The sequence below is a fragment of the Galeopterus variegatus genome, unplaced genomic scaffold, assembly GCF_000696425.1.
Source record: "Galeopterus variegatus unplaced genomic scaffold, G_variegatus-3.0.2 Scaffold690, whole genome shotgun sequence".
Classification (NCBI taxonomy): domain Eukaryota; kingdom Metazoa; phylum Chordata; class Mammalia; order Dermoptera; family Cynocephalidae; genus Galeopterus; species Galeopterus variegatus.
In genome coordinates, this window is record NW_007726801.1 from 70828 (window position 1) to 85218 (window position 14391).

At 38.7% G+C, this 14391-nt stretch overlaps 1 pseudogene; it reads right to left on the reverse strand.

Annotated features, from left to right (window-relative positions):
• The window catches only part of LOC103589486, a 40992-nt pseudogene extending 32308 nt beyond the window's left edge, over positions 1-8684 (reverse strand).
• Positions 8685-14391: the final 5707 nt, after the last annotated feature.

Below are 14391 nucleotides of genomic sequence, written 5' to 3' on the forward strand. Positions count from 1 at the left end.
GCGGCGGACGTTGCCCTCTGATTCAGCCGCCGCCGCCGCCGCCGCCGCGCTTCGGTTTGACGTTTGTGAGAGCCCCGGCCGCCTCCGCAGCCAGGCCGCCGACTCGTGTGTTTTGTAATCAAAGTGTGAGGCTAATAAAGGGCGGCGCCACAGCCTCTTGACTCCGGCGTGGGAGGGATTCGCAGGCATTTAAACAAAGAAACTAGTTGGGGTTGGGCTCCCAAAGTCCTTATTTGGGTGTTGTGGCAAAGCCTGCGGTCACCTTTAGGTGAAGCAGGTTTCCCGGGCACCGTTTGGTGTTGTATCTTGGCGAGAGCACGCTCACCAGTAATAGCAGATATGGTGACTGTGATTGTAGGAAGTGTCCTTTGATTGACAGCAGGACATTTAAATACAGCCTCCGCTGCCCCCCCTCCCCAATTTTACAGAAACATTACACGACCAGGCCAGATGTCTTAGTCTCCCTCTACTGGTCCAGGGAGAGAAAGCCATTTAAATTACAGTGTTCTTTTCAGCGTTTAGTGCTAGGGATAGTTTTCCTTAATTTTCAAGTACAGTTATTAATCACTTTTCAGGTTAGACGATTCTGACAGTAGAAAACAAGGCAGAACAGATTATCACTTTAAAATAAGGGCAGCGTCTTCATTTTGTATAAACGTAATCTTGAACAGTCTGGTTTATGGTTTACAACCTTGTCACTTGTAATTAATAAATTATCAAAGTTCATTTTTATTACTCCCAACTGATGCTTTCCTATATTTTGATTATACGTAAAAGTGAAATGTCAAGATACCCAATCTTTCCAGTTCTATTTCTACATCCTCTGTTCCCATAACATATTCTAAGCAACCAAAATAGAGACTATCTGAAAGTTGAGGTTCTAGGGAATAAAATCAGAATCTCTGATGATTCTGTAAATGCTTATTTTTTTAAAAGAACTATTTTATGATATTGAGGTGTTTTAGGTTGCATAAAAAATTTGTCCCATTATGCAATGTAGAGATTTGATAGGGTAGTAAATTTTAGACTATAATTTTATTTATCTTAATTTAGGTAACAACGCTATACCTGTGAAAAGCCTCAGGTAAATTTTACGAAGAATTTTGTAATACGTTTAAGTATAACTTTGTAACCAGGATAAGTTGAAGAGGAAATAAAGAGGGCGTATGTGAAGAGGGGAGAGCCAGACCAAAACAAATATGCTGTCTCTGCTTTGTCTCCTAAATTTGTGTAACTTCATATCTGTGGAAGTGACTCTAAAATAGGTTTCTTTGAGCCCCGGGGCTTTTTGACCTGGTATCAATCCTTGAGACTTTAGTTTGGTTTGGATGTCAAAAGTTAGAAAATTTAGTGATATTGTCCTGCCTTACAACAGCAGTATCTTTTTAGTGAGTTTAAATCTTAATGAAGTATTGGTAATTTGGGGTCTATATGTTTTTCCTGTGATCAGTATTTACTCTAATGTTGTTGTACCATGAAATCAGTGATTATTTTTTTGAACACAGCAAAATATTTCTTATGTATTAATTATTAAATATCATTTGCGGGCCGGCCCGGTGGCGCATGCTACAGTGCGCCGCTTGGGAGCGCGGCGGCGCTCCCGCTGAGGGTTCGGATCCCACATGCGGACCGGTTCCCGCTCACTGGCTGAGCGAGGTGTGGGGTGACACCGAGGGTTGCGATCCCGTTGCTGGTCCTGGTCCGGTACGGGTGCGACACTGAGGGTTGTGATCCATTGCCGGACACGAAAAAAGGGGGAAAAAAAATATCATTTGCTTTCACGAGAATTGGTCCCTGAATGACTAAGGTATACCTTTAATCCCCATGCTCATCTTTGGTTTCCAGATGTGGTCCATCTGCAAAAGAGGAAGGGCGAGTAGAAGGTTGGATTCAGAGAATTACTTCACCTGGATAATTTCTTGATAATTTTATTTCTTCAAGTAGAAGGACTTTTTTAGACTTTGGGAACCAGTGAACCTTAGTGTAAATCCTGGTTTACTCTGCCTGGAGTTTTTGACATCTGGAATCTGAAAAGTTGTTGCCCTACTTTTTCCTGACAGGGAAGGAAGGCCCTTCCTTGATGCTTTTCAGTCAGGCTGCAGGGCTGATGGAACCAGCTTTTGCCAGGTCCGAGTCTGTTAAACTTTGGCTGCATCCTTGGTGTTGGGTAGTTCCCACCCATCAGTCTAAGCCTTTTTGCAAGTGAGAGAAAAGCACTTGCCAGGCAAGGTACAGTATGTAATTGATACCCTAGTGGGCGTGAGCTGAGAAATTAACAGGATTTTCCTTGCAAGTTTCCTTCCAACATAGAGAAGGAATTCTTCTTCCTCCCAGAGTCCTTGGTGGAAGTAGGACAGTGGAGATCTTTCCTGATAATGCCCCATCCCCTAATCTCCAGGCTAGATTTCTTTCTGTAGTATTTTTTAAATCATCCTATACAAACCTGCATCATTGCTCAAATTAAATTGCATTAGAGTGTCTGTTGTCTCCCCATTAGAATGTAAACACATTCATTTATTAGTCTTTATTTATTTATTTATTTATTTTTGGCAGCTGGCTGGTACTGGGATCCAACCCTGAACCTTGGTGTTATCAGCACCACCCTCTAACCAACTGAGCTAACAGGCCAGCCCCCATTTATTAGTCTTTTTAATCACATATTCTTTTTGATTGATAAAAGTAATATAGAGAAATTGAAAAGCACAGAAAGGTATAAAGAATATGAAAATACCCATGTCTTCCAGAGATAACCACTATCTTAACATTTGAGGTATGTGTGTATGTATTCTTCTGTGACCTAACTTTTTTCATTTTACTTTTTCCTGTATCTTTAATGTTCTTTGAAAATATTTTTAATGGCTGCATAGTGTTTAATTCCATGGAAGTACAATACGTTTGAAAATCATTCCTCTGTTATTTACCTTATTTACTACTTTTTCTTGTATTTATTAATGATGATATGATTGATATCCTCCTAAACAAATCATTTCTTTAGAATAAATGAAATGAGTTAATACATGTAAAACACTAATAAGAAGGCCTGGCATACATAAGTACTTAATAAAAAATTTCCTTGAATTAGTATCATTGGTCACAGGGTGTAGATGTTTTTAAGGTTTTTGTGCATGTTGCCAGACTGTACTCCAGAAAGGTTGTTCCAATTTATACTTTCACCAGTAGTGCCCACTTTCTTGTTTCCCTGCATCTTCACCAATGTAAGGTATTATTATCCAACCTCCCCCCCCCCAACAAACAAACAAAACCTTGCCAATATGTAGATAGTGAATACTCCCACCAAAAACACCCAAGACTGTTCATGGCAGCATTACTCATATTGGAACAATCTAATTGTCAACAATAAATTGGATAAATAGTGGCATATTCATAAAATGGAATACGACTGAGCAATAAAATAGAACACTACTGATGTAGGCAACAATATGTATCAATTTCACAGATACAAAGTTGAACAAGAGAAGCCAGACACAAAAGAGTGTACTGTTTGATTCCATTTATATGAAGTTCAAGTACAGGCATAATTGGGGATAGAAGTCAGAATAGTGTTTACCTGTGTTAGGTGTATTGTCTGAGAGGGAGCTTCTGAGATGCAGGACATGTTCTATATCTTGATGGTAGGTGGTGGTTACATAAGTGTATACAGATGTAAAGATTTGCTGAGCTGCATGTGCACTGAAGATCTTTTTTAAAAAAAAATTTTATTTTAATGTTTGAAGTGTACTTAAATCTCCAAAACAAAAAGTTTAAAAAACTAAAAATCTGCCACTTTGGAAGTTGACATATGTTATTTTATAATTTTGTTATTTGTTCCTGACTTGAGTGGGATTGCCTCTTGTATTTTATCATTAAGTATGATGTTGACTTTGGCCTAGAGTTTGTAGAATACCAGGCGCTGTTCTTGGTGCTAGGAATATAGCAATGAACAAAATAATGTCCTTGTTCTCTTATAATGTGTATTCTAGCAGGAGAAGAGAGATAAATACATATGACCAATGAGTGATAAGTACTGTGAAGAAAAATTGACTTAGGGGAAGAGAGGGGGATGAGATGATAGTAGGGCTACTTTAATATGGTGTGATCATGGAAGGCCTTGAGGAGACATTTGAGCACAAGGATGTCTAGGAAGAAAGTGCCAGGCCAAAGGAAAAAGAAGTACGAGGCCTTGAGGCTGGCCCATGCTTATCATGATCTAATAAGAGCAAAAACACCCCCGGTGGAGTGAAGTGGGTGGGTCATTATTGGATCTTGTAGGCGAGGGTTAATATTTTGGATTTTACACTGAGCAAATGGTGTGCTTTGAGTGGAGGAGTAAACACATTGAAGTAACCGTTAAAAGGATCACTCTGGCTGCTACATGGAGGATAGACTGGAGAGAGAGAAAGATGAGGCCAGCCAATAAGAAGGTTATTGTAATAATCCAGGTGATAGATGATTTTAAATGTCTGAGTCAGTTTGGGCAATGTACAGATGTCTTATACTAATTTTTATTACTGAAGCTTGAGTGAATGAAGAGCTTAGTTTATGGGGATAGAAGAATTTAATGTGGAATAGTACCATTCGGTAGGTGTTTCTCAGGTACTAGCTCTACATAGCCCTGGGAATTCAGTTGAACACAAGTGTTAGGCACTATTCTAATTACAGTAGATGTTTAACTTATCTAATTCTCACAGTCACCCTGTTAGATAAGTGTTATCATCATCCTCATTTTACAGATGAGGAATCTGTGGGTTAGAGAGTTCAGTAACTTTCCCAGGGTGGTAAAGAGAGGTGAGAGAGCTAGCGTCTGACCTCAGGCAGGCTGACTCCAGAGCTCATGCTCTCAGTGGGTAGGTAGTATTGTTTCTCCTCATGCTCCTCGGCCACAGCCAGCCTCAGGAAGAGGATTAGATGTCAGTAGTCTGTCTCTATCTTGAGGGTATGCAGGTGGAGCAGATAGGACAGGGTTCCAGAGAGAGAGAGATGCCTGTGAACATCTTTTTTTGTTATTTATTAAAATTATTTTCTTCAGTGTAACTGTAAAAAATTATCATACAAGGGCACTTCAAAAAGTTTGTGGAAAACAGAATTAAAAGATAAGGTGAATCTTTCCATGAACTTTTTGAAGACCTCTCATAGCTGTCTTGGAGACAGTATTTATAAAATATTTATTTGAAACGTTTTATAATTTAACTGCTTTCATCCTTGTGATAAATAGATTTTTTATTGGAGTGTGTTTTGATTTTTTAAAAAATTAGGGATTGGAATTATTTTAAAAATTTGGTTTATGTACATTTCACCTTCATGATGAAGTCTTTTAGAGCTGCAAACTTACTAGTGAATGTGTATCTCCTCACAAAGAAAACAAAAAGCCCATTTATTGAACTTCTCAATGTCTTTTTTAAATATGACAGTGTATCAGAGGAGAATGTATGAGTATTTGTGTGTCTCACTTAGAGTTTTGTACATTTATACTCAGTTTTGCTATTTGAACAAAATATGTTGTGGTATTGGAGGCTTATCTCAGGCTGCTAGAAGACACAGGACATAAAGTTCTCTCATCAGGCTTTGGTGGCCGGGGCAGATTTCTGCTTGGTATGCTGTCATATCCTGTGTTTTTAGGTATGAAATTGAGCCTTATGATCCAAGGGGAGGAATCCTTTTATTTTTGAAGATTTGAAGTGGGGGCTCAAGAATAAGAACAGGTGTAGAAGAATTTGGTTATAAAGCGAGCTTTGGTAGATTCCTGCAATTTAAACTCCCAGATCATTTGCACAGCTTTCGTACAGCTGGCCAGTGCTGATCTTACAGCTGCTACTAAGTTTTTGGTTCTTTTGGAAGTTACATTTTATTACTATAGTGATTGTTAACTTATTTTTCCATTAATGAAAATAATACACTTTCCCCATTAATTGTAATGTGAATTAATGGTAACTTGTATGTTTGTGTGTATTAGTGTGAACCCTGTTTCCTTTTCATTGGAGAATAGTGTTCAGATGCCAAGGTCTGGCACTAGGTGGGCTCATTGCTTGTAGGCCTTGTACATGATCACACATGCACACACATCTGTCTTTGTTTCTGTGTTTATCTGTGTATATTAAAAACCGTAAGTTTTCATAATACCTTTGATTCTAATCCAACACCACAGGGTTCATTTTAACCTCCTCCTTTTGTAACTTACAACTTTTTTTGTTCAACAGTGAGAAACACAGTTCTCATTATTTACAACATATTTATTCATTCAATCCTAGTGTACAGCTAAAGAAGTTCTAGAACTGCTAAAACATACCCTGTGAGAAACAAATTTGCTAGCTAAATTCATAGTATTTGTGTATAATTCTTTTAATCTTTAGCTAGTCAAAATGTGTACTGTTTTCCAAAGTTACTTAGGTTAATTCTTTTTTCCTCCACTGTAGTGTGTTATGTCATTTATTTGTAATATGGTTAGGTTCATCTATTACTGTTTGTGTTACATTTTGGATTCCCACATGCTACTTAGTTTTATTGTTGTTTTTTGAGTATGTAGAACATTACTATGGTTCTAAGAAGTCAGAGTTACACAAAAAGATATACTCAGAATTGTCACTCCCTGTTCATCCCTCCTACAACTTTCCCGTTTCTCCCTTCATTCCACCTTTCCCGTTTCTCCCTTCATTCCACCTTTCCCATCCACCCCCTGTAAGTCACCAATCTCTTTAGTTTCTGGTTTATCTTTTCTGTGTGGAGGTTTTTTGTTTGTTTTTTCCCCAAATGAGCAGATGCATGTATATTTTTGTATATCTATTTTCTTTATGTGAAAGGTAGCATATTATAAATACACTTTTGCAGTTTGCTTTTTTCACTTTACAATATATGAGCATACTTCAATAAGTTTGTGGTATTTATAAAGTGATGGCAAAAAAAAATTAAAAAGAAAGTTTGTGAAAAAATGGAATTAAAAGATAATACGAATTCTTTCATGACTTTTTGAAGACCCCTTGTGTACTGGAAATCACTCCATGTCAGTTCATGGAGATCTTCCTTATTCTCTCTTTTTTTTTTTTTAACTATTGTACAGTACTTTTTTGTGTTAGTGTACCGTGTTTTATTCACACAGAAGAGTAATATACAGCAATGAAATACTAAACAGTGGTATTCAATCACTCTTTGTGTAGGGGTGTTTTAAGTTGTTCATAATATTTAGTGATTACAAAAAATGCTGCAGTGAATAACCTTGTGCATATGTATTTTCATACTATTGAAGATATATCTTCAGGTTAGATTATTAGAAGTGGGATTACTTGGTCAAAAGGAAAATGCATGTGTTGCAGTATTACTAGATTTCCGTCCAGAATGGTTGGACCAGTTTGCATTCCTGCCAGCACTGTATGAGTATTAGAGTACCTCTTTCACCACAGCCTTGCTATCAGGATGTGTTGTCATGTTTTTAATCTTTGCCAATCTGATAGGTGAAAAATGATATCCATGTTTTAATCGGCATTTCTCTAATTATAAATGAGTTTGAACTGTTCTTTTTTTAATGTTAGGGCTCCTTCCTTCCTTCCTTTCTTCCGCCTTTCCATCCTTCTTTTTTGAGAATCATCTGTTTATATCTTTTTCTGATTCTATCATGTCTTTGTTCCTTTTTTTAAAGTGGCTCAAAACAGTAATTTATTTAGTTCAAGAATCTGCAGCTTGTGTAGGACTTGGGGGGGAGGCTTGTCACTGCTGAATTACCGTCAGTTGGAGGGGCTGGACCAAAACTTGTCTCTTAGTTTTTAAAGCTATTTACATATTAGGGATACTAACCCTTTGTGGCATATTTTATAAATATTCTCTACCAGTTTTTGGTTGTCTTTTGATTTTGTTTATGGTGATTTCTTTTTTTTTTTTTTTGCCCTGCTAAAAATATATATATATAAATATATATACATATATACATTTTTATGTAGTCATATTTATCAATCTTTTCTTTTATTGGCTTTGGATTTTTTTTTAAACAGGCTTAATTAACTTTATTTTTCCTTGTGTAAAAACCCTATTTGTAGCCACAGCTGGAGCCTGGGTCCTCTGCATGGAGACTCTGGTGTGGGTCTTTACAAGATCATCAGTGAATTCCTGATAGGGAGTCTTGGTGAACACAGTCTCCTTCCAGATGTCAGGGGCAGATAGCTGTGGGTCTTGGAGATGGCATCAAAGGTGGCTTTGGCAAAGTTGCCCAGGGTCAATACTGGCTATCAGCTGTAGCTTCTTGGGCACCGGGGCCAAGAAGATGCCAGTGCCTTTGGGGGCAGAGATGAGGCACAATAGCAAAGAGCCGCAGTGGCCTGTCACTTTAAAAGGGATGGTGTGGGGCTTGCCAGTCTTGTTCCCCCAGTAGCCTCTGTGCAGCAGGACAATGGAGAGCTTAGCCAGGAAGATGGCCCCTTGGATGGCGGTGGCTACCTCCTTTGAACACTTAATACGCAGACCAACGTGGCCATTGTAGTCCTCAATGATGGCAAATGCCTTGAACCTGGTCCAGTTGCCATCACGGTCTGCTTTTGCACTGGCATAATCTTCAAAACTTCATCCTTGAGGGATGCCCCCAGGAAAAAGTCAATGATCTCAGACTCCTTGATGGGTAGGGAGAAGAGATAGATCTCTTCCAGGGACGTGATCTTCATGTCCTTGACCAAGTGGCCCAGCTTGGTGATGGGGATCCACTTCTTGTCCTTGTCCTTGACTCTGCAAACTGACTCCTACTGCGACCCCAGCCCAGTCCCGGATGCTACTGCCAAAGCCTCCATGGAAGCCACGAAGCCTTCCTGCTGTACTGGCATCATCCGCCATCTGTTGTTTTCTTGGAGAAGAAGATGGCTTTGGGGCCGGCCCGGTGGCGCACTGCTACAGTGCGCCGCTTGGGAGCGGCGGCGCTCCCGCCGAGGGTTCGGATCCCACATACAGACCGGTTCCCGCTCACTGGCTGAGCAAGGTGCGGGCGTGACGCCGAAGGTTGCGATTCCATTGCCGGTCCCGGTCCGGTACGGGCATGACACTGAGGGTTGTGATCCGTTGCCGGACACGAAAAAAGACAAAAAGGAAAAAAAAAAAAAAGAAGATGGCTTTGGATTTTGAGTCACAGTGAGCAATCCTTTTTTTACCCCAGGGGTAGAGAGGATTTTACGTATGTTTTTTTTCTTCATGTATTATTTCTTAAATTCAGCTCCCTAATCCATTTGGTTTTATTCTTGTATATGATATGAAATAGGAATATAATTTTATTTTTTTCTAAATGACTACTGAGTTGTCCCAGCACTATTTATGAAAGGTCCATATTTGCTCTAGTGATTTGAGATGCGTATATGTATATGAGTGTGTGTGTGTGTGTGTGTGTGTATATGTATATATATATATATATATATACACACACCCCCACGAACAAGTATATATCATATGCTAAAAATTCCATATATACTTGAGTCTGTTTCTGCACTTCCCGTTCTATTCCACTGGTCTATTTGTCCATTCATGTACCAGCACCACACTATTTTAATTATAGAGGCTTTTGTAGTATGTTTTTAGGCCTAGTAAGGCTGATTTCATCCTTGTACTTAGTTGTTTTCAGTGTTTTTCTGGCTGTTCTTGAAGATTTATTTTTCTGTATGAACTTTAGCATAATTTGTCTAATTTCATTAAAAAGCATGTTGGTGTTTTTATTGGAATTGCACTGTTAAATATAAACAGTGAGAACTGACATTTTTATAGTGTGGAGTCATTCTCTCCAAGAATAGGGATATCACTTTATTTTACATCTTCTTTTGTGTCTTTCACATGTGTTTTAAATTTTTCTTTGTGCAGAGTTTGCACATTTCTTGTTAAGTTTATTCCTAAGTATTTAATTTTCTTTGTTACTTTTGTGAATGGGATTTTCTCTCCCATTTGTTGCTATTGAATATTGTTTGTGTGTATGAAGACTATTGTAATTTTTGGAAATGCCTTTAATGTTTCCTCATTAAAGAAGATACTAGCTTTAGGATTAGTTAATCATATTAAGAAAGTACTCCTTGATTTCTTTTTTTTTTTGGTGTTTTTATCTTTATAATGCATGGATGTCGGATTTTGTCAAAGACTTCTTCAGCATCTATGGAGAGAATCATATGGGTTTTTCCTTTGGTCTGTTAATATGCATATATAGTAGTCCCCCTTATCCCTGGGGTATACGTTCTAAGACTCCCAGTATGTGCCTGAAACTGCAGATAGTACCAAAACCCTATATATGCTATGTTTTTTTCTTATATATACATACCTTTGATAAAGTTTAATTTATAAATTAGGCACAATAAGAGATTAACAAGAATTAATAATAATAAAATAGAACAATTATAACAATGGACTGTAATAAAACTTATTATGGGCCGGCCCGGTGGCGCACTGCTATAGTGCGCTGCTTGGGAAGTGTGGCGGTGCTCCCGCCGAGGGTTCGGATCCCACATGCAGACCGGTTCCCGCTCACTGGCTGAGCGAGGCGCGGGAGCAACACCAAGGGTTGCGATCCTGTTGCCGGACATGGAAAAAGACAAAATAAATAAATAAATAAATAAAAAATAAAACTTATTATGCACTGTGGTATCTTTTGCAGTTTGAGATGTGACAGCAAAACTAGCACAGATTTCTTTTTCCTTTACAATTTCACAGATAGAAGGTTTGTTCTTACAGTAGATCTTAACAACCTCAGCATGTGCCTTTTTTTCTTTTCTCATTAAGTCAAGAACTTTTACCTTTTCACTTAAAGGAAGCACTCTTGCTCTTTGGGACCATTCTTAAGTGAAATAATGGTCACTTGAACACAAGCACTATGTGATATAGTACTGCCACAGTCTATATGGTAACAGAGTCAGCTACTAAGAGACTAATGGGCAGGTAGTGTTTGTAGCATGGATGTACTGGACAAAGGAAGGATTCATTTCCTGGGTGTGACGGAGTGGGACTGTGCAAAATTTCATCACAGCTACCTCAGAATGGTGGTGCGCAATTTTAAACTTATGAATTGTTTATTCTGGAAATTTCCATTTAATGTTTTCAGACTGCAGTTGACCACTAGTAACTGAGACTGTGGAAAACGAAACCACAGATAAGTGGGGGGGACTATCATAACATATTTTTAAATATAGCTTATCATTAGCTGCTATGAATAGCCTCATGGGAAAATAGCCTTAACTACTGGGTTTACTATTGGATATTTAAATTGTATTTTGGTGATGCTTTGTACCTAAATTAAAAAATATTATTCTGGGCCGGCCCGGTGGCGCACTGCTACAGTGCGCCGTTTGGGAGTGCGGTGGCGCTCCCGCCGAGGGTTCGGATCCCACGTACAGACCGGATCCCGCTCACTGGCTGAGCGAGGTGCGGGAGCAACACCGAGGGTTGCGATCCATTGCCGGACACGAAAAAAGACAAAAAGGGGAAAAATATATATATATTATTCTGTGTTTAAATTTTAAAAATACCACTGTCTTTGGTAGTTTTTCGAATAATACAGAGTTGACAAATATAAATGACATAGAGGAACAAAGAAACACTGAGCAAGTAAATGAATATAATAGGAGTTTCTAAAGCATTAACAACCCAGGAATTTCCCTAAAGCAGCATTTCCTAACGCATGTTTTGTGAACCCCAGGCATCTGAGGTATCCTGGAGTTCACATCTTTTAATTTGTCTTTTAGAAAGACAATGATTGTTTTCCTTTTAAAATAGGTTTGAGAGCCTCTGAGTGAATAATGAGCAAGCATACCTGGGATGGTTAGTGGAAATCAGTAGAAAGTTCTCAAGATTAAGCCTGGTTGGCTTATCATTCAGCTGAATGCTGCCAGCCATCATGGTTTTCCTTTTTTTTTTTTCTTATCCACTTGGACATTTTCTGGTATTTTGTGGTCTTCTTGACTTTAATTTTTTTTTTTTAAGAGAAAATTTCAAGGTATCTGTCACTCCGCTTCAGTAATTATTAGTTCACTGCCAGTCTTGTTTCATTTACTCCATACCTGGTATTATTTTGAAGCAAAATATCAGCATGTATGTCTAAAAGATAAAGCTTCTTTTATAAAAACTTACCATCACTTTATTACAACTAAAAATAATTGACAGTTCCTTAATTCCTCAAATATTCAGTGTTTAAATTCCCAATTGCCTCATAAATTGTCCTTTTTTTTTTCTTTTACTATTTGTTTGACAAGAGATCCAAATAAGCTTCACACATTGTGATTAGTTGATATATCTTGTAAGGTTTTTAATATATAGCGGTGGTTCTCAACTGGATGAGATTTTGCCACCTCAAGGGATACTTGGCAGTGTCTAGAGGCATTTTGATTTGGGAGTGGGAGGTTGGTGCTACTGGCATCTAGTAAGTAGAGAGCAGGGATGCTGCTAAACATTCTGCACTGGTAGCACTCATAAGAAAGAATTATCTGGTCTAAAATGCCAATAGTGCTGCTGTTGGAAAACCCTGACATAAAGGTTTTCCTTCCATGTTTCCCTTTTTTCCCTTGCAGTCTCTTTGTTGCAAAAAGTGGCTGTTTATCTTATAAGATTTTCCAGTTTATGCATTTTGCTGATTACATCCCTACAGTATCTTTTAACACATTCCTGTCTTTCCTATAAATTGGTAGTTGGGTCTAGAGAAGTTTGATCAGAGTCAGGTTTTCTCCTCCTCAAGGATATTTCATAGGTGGGTGATATAGTCATCTATCAGGAGGCTAATTAGGAGGCATAAAATGTCTGGTGGTTTCTCTTTTTGTCATGTTTGCAGTTATTGATCAATGCCAATATCCATGAATTCATTAGCAGTTGCAAAATAATATTCTAATTACAAACTTCTTTCTTCACTTATTAGCTGCAGTACTTCTATAAAGAGAAAATTTTCTTCACCTACTCTTCGGTTACCTAGTTGTACAGTTTTTATAGGAGAGGCAGAATTAACTGCTTGATTCTTCCCCCTTATCACTAGCTTTTAAAATTAATTGGCTCATGAGCATCCTCTAATGATTATTACTTAAAGGTAAAACTTAATGTATATTAGCTTTAATCAATACAGAGAAATAAAAAGATGAATACAAAAAAGAGTCTGTGTCTCCTTTGACCACATAACCTGCCACTTAAAAAAAATGAAAAAGATCTGGTAAGAAATTCAAGCAATATAGAAAGGTTAAATAAAAAAGAAAAGTGAAAATCTCTTGATCCTTCCTACAGTCCCATTCCCTCAATGGTAAATACCATTAACAGTTTCGAGTTTTCATCCAGAAGGAAAGAGTCATTCATACATACATATACAGTTCTGTACCTTACTCTTCATTTATTAAAATATCCCTTGCAATGACTCACTGGCCTTTGAGTCGCTCCTTTTTTCAGTTGTCTGTGGCCCCTCGCTCCTATGTGGGTCCACGGGAACCCTGTCAGTGGTCTTGCTGGCCTGGGGTCCACCAAGGCTCTCCTCTCCCTTGTAGTCTCCAAGCAACTTCACACAAAGGGCACAGCTGCAGTTTTTGCCAGCTCTTGCTCTGTGTGCTCACCAGGGCCAGCCTTGAAATGGTCAGGGCTCAAAATGGTTGGAGCAGTCCCTTCTTTCTCTCATCGCGGCTTGTTCTTAGTGAACTCCATGGGTCCCTCCTCCTCTTGCCCTGAGTTCTAGCGGCCCCAGCTTGTCAGTTGTAGCTTTTTTAACAGTTGTAAACTGGTCAGTTGTGGGAGAGAGTGACACTGGGGACTGTCTATTCCACCATCTTGATTCTGCTCCATCATGACACATTTTTTTTTTTTTTCCGTTTTTTTCGTGTCCGGCAACGGATCGCAACCCTCAGTGTTGCACCCGTACCGGACCGAGACCGGCAACGGGATCGCAACCCTCGGTGCTGCACCCACACCTCGCTCAGCCAGTGAGCGGGAACCGGTCTGTATGTGGGATCCAAACCCTCGGCGGGAGCGCCGCCGTGCTCCGAAGCAGCGCACTGTAGCAGTGCACCACTGGGCCGGCCCATGACACATTTTAATATGCATAAGAAAAGATATATTTATATATTTGTTTTGTTTTGCTTTTGGAGGCTGGCCAGTTTGGGGACCCCAACCCTTGACCTTGGTGCTTGGTGTTATTAGTACTATGCTCTAACCAAGTGAGCTAACCGGCCAGCCCAAGAAAAGATATATTTATTGAAATAAATAATCTTTATCATCTAAAATTTAAAGAAAACCAACAGAGTGGGAGAAAATATTTGCAAAATATACATCTGACAAAGGATTAATATCCAGAATATACAAGGAACTGAAACAACTTTACAAGAAAAAACAAGTAACCCAATTTAAAAATGGGCAAAAGAGCTAAATAGGCATTTCTCTAAGGAAGATATACAAATGGCCAACAGTCATATGAATAAATGCTCCACATCACTC